Below are 11,582 nucleotides of genomic sequence, written 5' to 3'. Positions count from 1 at the left end.
CCCCGCAGTGTCGGTAATGCCCACAGTACTCGGGGAACCGCCCCCCGAGCACACAGGGGCATAACTCGCGCTTCCCACCATAAGCCCATCCTGCCCCTCCCTACCGGCAGGATGGGTGGGCTTCACATCTATTGCGTCTGCAGCTTTTACTGACGCCATGCTGTACCCCCCATGCTGGCTCCATTCCACCACAGAAACGGAGTCTGGCAGTCTGGGGGGCCCAGCAGCCTGAACCAGCTTTGCAGCTGGCCCAGACTGCTGGAAAGGAACAAACACGTACTTCACTGATTCTTGTGTCTTTTGCTTTTTCCTCTTAACTGCCACATCATCACAGAGATCATCACCAAAGGTGAAATGCTGGAGGTGGGCTGGGGACTCCTGCATGACTATCGCCCTTAGCAATCCCCCAGCCTCACTCTCCACATCATCCTCACCGCTCTCACTTGAAGGAAGAGCCACCTGGGCTGGTTCAATATAGCTGTCCTGGGTGGCCTGGGTGTCACAGGGAGCAGCCACAGGCACAGCGTCTTCCTCCACATTCTCATCCTTTTCCTCATCACCACCATCCTCACTTTGTTCACCGCCACTACTCTCCCCATCATCCACCTCCACCTTACCTGGGGATTTCGTGGCGGCAAACCGGTCTTCATTAATCAGCTTTTCCTGGAAAAGACCGCTTCCCTCCAGGATCTCGTCTCTCCTCTCCTCCAGCTTCACAATCTCGCTTTTCAGCGCTGTGATCCTCTTTCTTAGCTCTGGCCTGTTCTTTTTGGACCCCGTGCTCACCAGATTCTGAGCCACACGTAGATCCTCCCTGGCCATCCTCAGCTCCTTACCGCACTGGTCATATTCCGCAAAGCGTGCGGCCATGCGGGAGCAGTATGTATCGCTCGACTCCTTGGGCCCTCTCTCTGCCCACATCTCCACTTTTTTCCTCCTCGCCTTGCTTCCTCCAGATCTCTGGTTGGCACCCGTCGCCGTGGAAGCAGAGCTTGCATTGCTGCAGACTCTGCCAGATTTTCTTCCTCCGGCCGGAACAATGGCTGTTGCAGTTTTCTCTCCACCCCCCGCCAGCCTGGAAGAACGGGAAGTGGAGGCTCGAGATTTCCGGGGCTCCATGCAGGGGAGGCTCTCCCCAGGAGTCTGCCACCCTCCTGGGAAAAGCAGTTAGAACACCTGCCTCTGTAGTTCTCTTGGAAGTCCTGGAGAGCTCAAACAGGGACACACCCGCACACTTCTCACACTGAACAGCTGTGTTTCACAGGATGTGCTCTCTGCTGACACCTCTGTCCATGTTAGGAACTGTCCGGAGTAGGAGAAGTTTACTATGGAGATTTGCTCCTACTCACAGAGAGCACTGTAGTCAGACCGAAAAGAACTATACAACTTCCTCTGTAGCATACGGCAGCTGATAAGTACTGTAAGGATTAAGATTTTTAAGAAGTAATTTACAAATCTGTTTAACTTTCTTGCACCAGTTGATTTAAAAAAACTAAAATAAAATAATGTTTTCCCCCGGAGTACCCCTTTTACGTAACACCTGTAAATTCTGCACTACGAATATCAGCAGCCACTGAAGAGAGGTCATCCAACAACTGAAGTCCCAAAAAAATCTGCCACTAAATCCCTCAAGCAACCATTCAGCCCCAGTCCAGAACCATCTGACCGGACCACAGGGACCAGTGTGGAGGAGAACAGTGTCCAGGCTGTAAAAGAGAAGAACACTGGAGCAGCCAGATACACTGACTCTAAGGCTGAGCCTCATACTTCTACCGAAGCTGCAGAGTTATAGGGGAACTGTAAAAATGAAAGTACTACAACCCCCAGTGTGGTCCGTCTATGCCACCCTAAGGGTCAGGGTTGGAGGAGGAACAGGTTGAAAAGACACACTACAATGGGAGTTGTAGTACTGTAGTTGTTAAAGAAAAAAAAGATGTTTTCATCAGGTTGCCCATAGCAACCAATCAGATTGCTTCTTTCATTCTTGAGAAGACCTCTGAAAAATAAAAGAAGTAATCTGATTGGTTGCTAAGAGCAACTGGACAACATTTCCTCTCCACAGGTACATTTCCCCGATTGTCTTCATATTTAGGATGAGAATCTACTGACAAAGTGAGTAGCCAACCATTTCTGGGCATAAAACTCTGTAAGAGACAGCAGTCTGGGGGCGTCTGTGGTGGACATGAAGGAAGGGGGGGGTCCAGGGAAATTGAGATTTGACGTCTGCAGCGAGCGCTTCTCACTGAACGACGGGTCTCATCCCAGGTATTGCAGGGGGACCCCCCACGATCAGCTACTTATCCCATAACCCATGGATAGGGGATAAGTTAATTTTTGCCATAGTTCTCCTTTAATTGGCCAGAAATTTGGGGGTAAAATAGGAAAAAACTGACGTTTTACTTTTTTATTGGGGGAGGGGATTTTTCACTTTTTTTTTACTTTTACTTTTACATTTTTTTACATTTTTTTTACACTTGAATAGTCCCCATAGGGGACTATTCATAGCAATACCATGATTGCTAATACTGATCTGTTCTATGTATAGGACATAGAACAGATCAGTATTATCGGTCATCTCCTGCTCTGGTCTGCTCGATCACAGACCAGAGCAGGAGACGCCGGGAGCCGCACGGAGGAAGGAGAGGGGACCTCCGTGCGGCGTTATGAATGATCGGATCCCTGCAGCAGCGCTGCGGGCGATCCGATCGTTCATTTAAATCGCGAACTGCCGCAGATGCCGGGATCTGTATTGATCCCGGCACCTGAGGGGTTAATGGCGGACGCCCGCGAGATCGCCATTGCCGGCGGGTCCCTGGCTGCGATCAGCAGCCGGGATCAGCCGCACATGACACGGGCATCGCTCCGATGCCCGCGGTTATGCTTAGGACGTAAATGTACGTCCTGGTGCGTTAAGTACCACCTCACCAGGACGTACATTTACATCCTGCGTCCTTAAGGGGTTAATTGGCCAGAACACACCCAAAATCGGTCCCAGCCAAATATTGCTTTGTGTCCTGTCATTTCTCCCAGCTGTTCTTTTTCTACCTGCTTGTAAGGCATGCCTACACTCTCTAATTCCTTAAAGTGGTACTCCGCCCCTAGATATCTTATCCCCTACCTTAAGGATAGGACAAAAGATGACTGATCACTGGGACCCCCGCAATCTTCATGCAGCACCCGGCGTTCCAAATAATATATTTAGAACTCTGGGTTCTCGTGGTGCGGGTCGTGACCTCACGCCACGCCCTTTCCATTTATGTCTATGGGAGGTGGTGTGATGTCACAAGAAGGTGTGGCATGATGTCACGAATCCCACCACAGGAACCAGTGAGCTAAACATACTATTTAGAATTTTGGTTGCTGCATGGAGATTGCTGGGGTCCCAGCAGCAGGATCCCATTGATCAGACATCTTATCCCCTATCCTTTACATAGGGGATAAGATATCTATACCCCTTTAAGGGACAGTTCATGTACCCAAAAGTTGATCCTTTGCAACCGTATGACCCCTAGCAAGTTCCCTGCATGAGTCCCATTCATCAGAAAAAGGCTTGTGCATGGAACTTGCTGGGTGTTCTACGTTTGCCTCATAAGCTGCACCACCCAGCACCAGTTGCCTCTCTCTGCACCACATTATGCAGATCGTGCAGGAGAGCAGCTTTGGTCATCCATGTTTTGCTAACTCTATTTTCACACACAGAAATAAATAAATGAGTCGAACAAGTCAAAGAACAGTTTAAAAAAAGGGGAACTTTATTTATTATTTATTAAAATGTTTGTGTAGGGGATTTTTTGTAACCTCCCATCACTCACAAAGAGCGTACAGTAACTAATACTCAGGACAGGAAAAACCTCCAGAGGGGAGGAAACCTGTAGGGAATCCATGGCTACTGTATGGCCCTTCCTCTGGGCATACTAAAGGAGGTTACCTCTAGAATTTGGGCAAATGTTTCTGTGTATGTGCATGATTCCTAGGCCTGTGCCTTCATCCAACGTCTTGCTGTAGGTCCCGAAATGCTACTCCATGTCCTGGAAATAGTGCATCTAAGATAGGGGACAAAAAAGATAGATTATTTACATGTTTATCATAGAAATACACATGGAACTGCAATAAAGACCTTTTGGACAAAACAATGTAACACTTACCAGTCACAGTCATGTGCATGACTTTGCATTCCCGTGTCCCTACACAGTGTCCAGCACCGGCCCCTCACTGATGAACAGGACCAGTGTTATTTCTGGGGCTATGCCTTCATCCAACGTCTTGCTGTAGGTCCGGAAATGCTACTCCATGTCCTGGAGATAGTGCATCTAAGATAAGAAAAAAAAGATAAATTATTTACATGTTTATCATAGAAATACACATGGAACTGCACTAAAGATCTTTTGGACACAACAATGTAACACTTACCAGTCACAGTCATGTGTATGACTTTGCATTCCCGCGTCCCTACACAGTGTCCAGCACCGGCCCCTCACTGATGGAGAATGAACAGGAGCAGTGTTATTTCTGCTCAGTGCTGCTCTTTGGTGGACAATGGTTATGACATCACATGTGTGACACGCTGTTACCTCCTGGGAGTTCTATTTCAGTAGTGCTGCTCTCTGATTGGCTGAAAATCAAAAAAGCTTTCTAATATATTCTGTATGACTGTTATCTAAGGTTTTTGACAATTTTTATTAAAATGGCGCCACTCCCTGTGGGTGCGTTATATTTATTTCTCCTAACCAGACATTCTGTCTTAGAGATTGTCTTAGAGATTTATCAAAACCAGGGAAGAGGGAAAGTGGACCAGTTGCCCATAGCAACCAATCAGGTAGTTTCTTTCATTTTTAAAAAGGCCTCTGAAAAGTGAAAGAAGCGATCTGATTGGTTGCTATGGGCAACTGGTCCACTTGACCTCTGCACAGGTTTTCATACATCTGTCCCAATGTGTATTATTATTATCATCATCATCATCATTATTATTATTATGGGAAGTGTTTTTTCTTTAGTGTTTTTTTTCCCTCTGGCTTTTCTAATTACAAGTCATGTGATTCTTTCATCATTTGACTGAAGGATTTCTAAAAAAAAAAATTGTGAGAAAATAACCCCCCCCCCCCCCCCCCAAAAAAAAAAAAAAACATGCTCTCGGCATCCCACAGATTTGATAGCCTAAAAACACCATAAAAGGATGAAGAAACCCCCATTAGTGTCTGGTGTTTCATATTACCCTATTGATTCCAACCTAACATGTGCCCGCAGCGAGCATGGTGTTTTTATGACAAACACGCCAAGTGTAATCCCAGCTGAAATGAATGTTTTCACAATAGGTGTGAACAGGCTGCAGGCTGTGCTAGATATATTTGCATAGTTTCGGCATACAGCACGTGCAGCATTTATGTGGCGGCTTTCCGCTGGCATATATGGCTTTCTGTGCTGGTGAATGCAGCGGGCACTTACTGGCGGTTTTTTCCTAGCTGCACAGTTTTGCACCACAACCACTCCGGTTGGGACCAGGCTGACCGATCTAATGACCAAGATGCCGCAGTGAACGGCTTTATTTCTGTGAAAGTTCTGGCGAACTACAATGCTCAGAAGAGGAGGAGCGCCATTGAGCTTTTGGAAAGAGAATTAGTTTGGAATGGTCAGGGCCATGTGCGTTTACAAAGCCCTCCGTGGTACCAGAACAGTGGACCCCCCACATGTGACCCCATTTTGGAAACTATACCCCTCACAGAATTTAATAAGGGGTGCAGTGAGTATTTACACCCCACAGATCTTTGGAACAGTGGGCTGTGCAAATGAAAAATTAAATTTTTCATTTTTACGGACCACTGTTCCAAAAATCTTTCAGACACCTGTGGGGGTAAATTCTCAATGTACCCCTTATTACATTACGTGAGGGGTGTAGTTCCAAAATGGGGTCACATGTGTCGGGGGTCCATTGTTCTGGCACTATGGGGGCTTTGTAAACACATGTGGCCTTCAATTCCGGACAAATTTTCTCTACAAAATCCCAATGGCGCTCCTTCTCTTCGGAGCATTGTAGTTCGACCGCAGAGCACTTTAAATTCACATATGGGGTATGTTCTTACTCAGAAGAGATGGGGTTACAAATTTGGGGGAAGCTTTTTTCCTATTTTCCCTTGTGAAAATGAAAAATTTAGGGTAACACCAGCATTTTAGTGAAAAAAAAAATTTTTTTTTCATTTTCCCTTCCAACTTTAATGAAAATTCATCAAACACCTGTGGGGTGTTCAGGCTCATTATACCCCTTGTCACGTTCGGTGAGGGGTGTAGTTTCCAAAATGGGGTCACATATGGGTATTTTTATTTTTTTTGCGTTTGTCAGAACCGCTGTACAATCAGCCACCCCTGTGCAAATCACCAATTTAGGCCTCAAATGTACATGGTGCGCTCTCATTCCTGAGCCTTGTTGTGAGCCCGCAGAGCATTTTACGCTCACATCTGGGGTATTTCCGTACTCAGGAGAAATTGCATTACAAATTTTGGGGGTCTTTTTTTCCTTTTACCGCTTGTGGAAATAAAAAGTATGGCGCAATACAAGCATGTTAGTGTAAACATTTTTATTTTTTTACACTAACAGGCTGGTGTAGCCCCCAACTTTTCCTTTTCACAAGCGGTAAAGGGAAAAAAAGACCCCAAAAATTTGTCGTGCAATTTCTCCCGAGTACGGAGATACCCCATATGTGGCCCTAAACTGTTTCCTTGAAATACGACAGGGCTCCGAAGTGAGAGAGCGCCATGCGCATTTGAGGACTAAATTAGGGATTGCACAGAGGTGGACATAGGGCTATTCTACGCCAGTGATTCCTAAACAGGGTGCCTCCAGCCTTTGCTAAACTCCCAGCATGCCTGGACAGTCAGTGGCTGTCCAGAAATGCTGGGAGCTGTTGTTTTGCAACAGCTGGAGGCTCCATTTTGGAAACCCTGCCGTACAAGACGTTTTTAATTTTTTATTGGGGGGGGGGGGGGGGGGGGAGACAGTGTAAGGGGGTGTATATGCAGTGTTTTACCCTTTATTATGTGTTAGTGTAGTGTAGTGTTTTTAGGGTAAATTCACACTGGCGTGTTACGGTTAATTTCCCGCTAGGAGTTTGCGCTGCGGGGAAAAATTTTAAGTAGGAAATTTACTGTAAACCTGTCCGTGTGAATGTACCCTGTACATTCACATGGGGGGCAAACCTCCAGCTGTTTCAAAACTACAACTCCCAGCATGTACTGACAGACCGTGCATGCTGGGAGTTGTACTTTTGCAACAGCTGGAGGCACACTGGTTGGAAAACCTTCAGTTAGGTTATGTTACCTAACTCAGTATTTTCCAACCAGTGTGCCTCCAGCTGTTGCAAAACTACAACTCCCAGCATGTACTAATCACCGAAGGGCATGCTGGGAGATGTAGTTATGCAACAGCTTGAGATACCCAACTACAATTCCCAGCATGCCGAGACAGCTGTTTGCTTTCTGGGCATGCTGGGAATTGAAGTTTTGCAACATCTGGAGAGCTACAGTTTTTAAATCACTGCACAGTGATCTCCAAACTGTGGACCTCCAGATGTTGCAAAACTACAACTCCCAGCATGCCCAGACAACAAACAGCTATGTGGGCATACTAGGAGTTGTAGTTTTGCAAGATCTGGAGGGATATAATTTAGAGACCACTGTATAGTGGTCTCAAACTGCAGCCCTCCAGCTGTTGCAAAACTACATATTCCAGCATGCCCAAACAGCTGTCTGGGCATGCTGGGAGTTGTAGTTTTGCAACATCTGGAGGGCTACAGTTAGAGACCACAGTCTCAGACTGTAGCCCTCCAGATCAACGTACCGGCTTCCATACCATCCCCGGAGCCGTCCTCTTCAGAAGCAAGTGACGGGTAAGTGGACGTCGGCGCCCGGTCCCCTTTGGTTCCTCGTTCTGCCCCGCCTATTGTGGGTGGACAAGACGGGGAAAATGAAAGTTAACCCCCCCCGCCCCCGGTCTGCTATTGGTCGTCCCCTCTGACGATCAATAGCAGACCAATAGCAGGGATAGGAGGGGTGGCAACCCTGCCACCCCACTCCTATGCCTACAGGGGGATCGTGGGTGTCTTAGACAACCGCGATCTCCCTTCTATTTCGGGTCACCGGGTCACAATAGACCCGTATGACCCGGAATCGGCGCAAATCGCAAGTGTGAATTCACTTGCGATTTGCGCCGATCACCGATGGGGGGGGGGTCATCACAAATGCACCCCTGGGCATTTGTGCGGGGTGCCTGCTGATTCATATCAGCAGTCACCCCGGCCCGGTCCCCGTCCGGCGCGCGGCGGGGACTGAAATTCCCACGGGCGTATGGATACGCCCTGGGTCCTTAAGTACCAGGATGTCAAAGCTTATCCATACGCCCTAGGTCCTTAAGTGGTTAAACACTAACCTTGAGGTTGGGGAAATTTGCCAGATTTGTAAATTATTTCTATTTAAAAATCTTAATCCTTCCAATACTTATCAGCTGCTGTAATCTACAGAGGAAGTTATTTTCTTTTTGGATTTCTTTCCAGTCTGACCACAGTGCTCTCTGCTGACACCTCTGTCCATGTCAGGAACTGTCCGGAGTAGGAGAAGTTTACTATGGAGATTTGCTCCTACTCACAGAGAGCACTGTAGTCAGACCGAAAAGAACTATACAACTTCCTCTATAGCATACGGCAGCTGATAAGTACTGTAAGGATTAAGATTTTTAAGAAGTAATTTACAAATCTGTTTAACTTTCTGGCACCAGTTGATTTAAAAAAAAAAAAAATGTTTTCCCCCGGAGTACCCCTTTTACGTAACACCTGTAAATTCTGCACTACGAATATCAGCAGCCACTGAAGAGAGGTCATCCAACAACTGAAGTCCCAAAAAAATCTGCCACTAAATCCCTCAAGCAACCATTCAGCCCCAGTCCAGAACCATCTGACCGGACCACAGGGACCAGTGTGGAGGAGAACAGAATGCCCTGGAAGGGAAAGCATTGGACTGTAGGGGCACATGACAGGGGGATTAGGCAGCGAGGAAAGGGTTAATGGGTTACAGCGGGAGGTTCAAGGAGGAAAGGGAGGAGCTAGGTACAGGGGTCATAAGTAGGTAGGGCCAGTCGGGACACGAGGTGGAACGTGAGAAGAGCTCCCTACCTGATGGAGGACATGGACGCGATCTTGAGGCGAGTGAGGGAGGAGGCCCTGCTCCGTGGGCCCCAGTGGTTCGCGGAGCAGTTTCCGGGATTCGCGGCGCAGTCGGTGGGGGAGATCGGGCCCTGGTCCAGCAGCCGGCGCTCTCGCCCTCCGGAGCACCTTTCACCTGCGGCCTCTCCCTCTGCTAGACGCCGGCGGGTGAGCCCTTCGGCCGTTGCCGCTGGCCTGAGGTCCGTGGCGGCCAGCGGTGTGCTGTCGGGGGGGAACGCCTGCCGGTTCGGATGCTGCGCTAGTGGGGACCGCGGGGCGTGCGGGCGGCGCGCCTCGCTCACTGCAACGGGAGCGTGGTGCGGCGGCCTGCTCCATGGGAGTGACGATGATGGGGGAGCAGGCCAGGGGGAGGAGGACGACACGTGCCCCAGCTGACCCCGCCCCCCAGTCGGGGGGGCGGGCTCCTGCGGGCCTGGCAGTCACCCAGGCCTTGATTCATGCTGCACCTGCAGCCTCCTCCTCTAGAGGGGGCAGGCGGCATACTAGATTGTCGCAGGCTGCTGCTGCTGCAGGGGGAGCTTCAGTGTACGGGGGGAATGAAATTAGCCCCGCCCCTAGCGATGCCAGCGGTGATGAGCTGCTGCTGGCTGATGGTCCTGCTGTTGCCCTGGACCCGTTGGCCAATCCCCTGCTTCCCCTCGGGGTCGCAGGCACGGAGGTTAGCGGGGGCCGGAGTTCTTCGGCACATCGCGGACCGGGTTGACAGGTTGCTGGGCGGGGCTGGAGAGGACCCAGCAGTCATGGTACATATTGGCACCAATGACAAAGTAAGAGGTAGGTGGAGTGTCCTTAAAAATGATTCCAAGGACTTAGGCGGCAAGCTTAAGGCAAGGACCTCCAAGGTAGTGTTTTCTGAAATACTACCAGTACCACGAGCCGCACCAGAGAGGCAGCGGGAGATCAGGGAGGTAAACAAGTGGCTCAGAAGCTGGTGTAGGAAGAAAGGGTTTGGGTTCATGGAGAACTGGGCTGACTTCGCTGTCGGTTACCGGCTCTACCGTAGGGACGGGCTGCACCTCAATGGGGAGGGTGCAGCTTTGATTGGGGAGAAGATGGCTAGAAGGGTGGAGGAGTGTTTAAACTAGGGACTTGGGGGGAGGGAACCTACAGCAAAGAGGGGGAAGATAGTGTAGATAGAGAGGTGGGAATTATAAATGTACCTGGGGGTGGAGCGGAGGGAGGGGTTAGAATAGTTAATAGGAATAGGCTTCATAGGAAAATAAAACTTACACTCTTGAATCCCATTAACCCCAATAACATAAAGGATGGAAATGTAAAGTGTATGTTCACAAATGCCAGAAGCCTAGCAAATAAAATGGGGGAGCTTGAGGCCTTGATACTGGAGGAACATATTGATATAGTTGGGGTCTCTGAGACATGGCTGGACTCCTCGCATGACTGGGCTGTCAATCTGCAGGGGTTTACATTGTTTCGCAAGGATAGAATGAACAGAAAAGGTGGTGGAGTCTGTCTGTATGTAAGAAGTGGTATGAAAGTCAGTGTGAACGATGCCATAGTGTGTGATGATTCTGAGGAGGTGGAATCACTGTGGGTAGAATTACAAAAGGAGGGAAATACTGAAAAAATAATATTTGGTGTAATCTACAGACCCCCTAATATCACTGAAGAGATAGAAGGTCGGCTGCATAAACAAATAGAGAGGGCCGCCCGGGCAGGTACAGTGGTAATAATGGGAGATTTTAACTATCCAGATATAGATTGGGGTCCGGGGTTGGCTAAAACTACAAAGGGGCGACAATTCCTAAATTTATTGCAGGATAATTTTATGGGCCAGTTTGTGGAGGACCCAACAAGAAGTGATGCCTTGTTGAATTTGATCATTTCCAACAAAGCAGAGCTGGTTGGTAATGTAACTGTGTGGGAAAACCTTGGTAATAGCGACCACAATATAGTTACTTTTGACTTAAAATGTAGAAAACAAAGACAGGCGGGGAAGGCAAAAACATATAACTTTAAAAAGGCAAACTTCCCTGGGCTGAGGGCTGCACTACAGGACTAGTGTTGCTCGCGAATATTCGCAATTCGAATATTATTCGCGAATATCGCATATTCGCGAATTCGCGAATTTCGCGAATATAGCGCTATATATTCGTAATTACGAATATTCGTTTATTTATTAATTTTTTTCTTCACAGCACACATCACAGTGATCATCCCTCTCTGCTTCCAGCTTGTGTGGTGTAAAGAAGGCTCTAATACTACTGTGCGAGACTGCCGGACGAAAATTTGCATATGCGAAAATTTGCATAAGCTACTTTTCGCATATGCGAATTTTCGCGTATGCTAATTTTGGGTATGCTAATTTTCGCATATGTTAATTTTCGCATACGCGAATGTTCGTATATGCGAAAATAA

General features: G+C 48.2%; 1 long non-coding RNA gene across 1 annotated transcript; it reads right to left on the bottom strand.

The window, feature by feature from the left end:
- Nucleotides 1-3,750: 3,750 nt before the first annotated feature.
- On the bottom strand, nt 3,751-4,587 carry LOC130368186 (uncharacterized). Its single transcript, XR_008892332.1, has 3 exons — nt 4,411-4,587; nt 4,146-4,310; nt 3,751-4,043 (listed from the first exon to the last, which is right to left on the bottom strand). It is a non-coding gene; the product is annotated as an uncharacterized LOC130368186 (long non-coding RNA).
- Nucleotides 4,588-11,582: the final 6,995 nt, after the last annotated feature.

The sequence above is a fragment of the Hyla sarda genome, chromosome 4 (assembly GCF_029499605.1).
Source record: "Hyla sarda isolate aHylSar1 chromosome 4, aHylSar1.hap1, whole genome shotgun sequence".
NCBI classification, from domain to species: domain Eukaryota; kingdom Metazoa; phylum Chordata; class Amphibia; order Anura; family Hylidae; genus Hyla; species Hyla sarda.
Note: the sequence above shows the minus strand (reverse complement) of the source record. Positions and strands in the feature narration are given on the sequence as shown.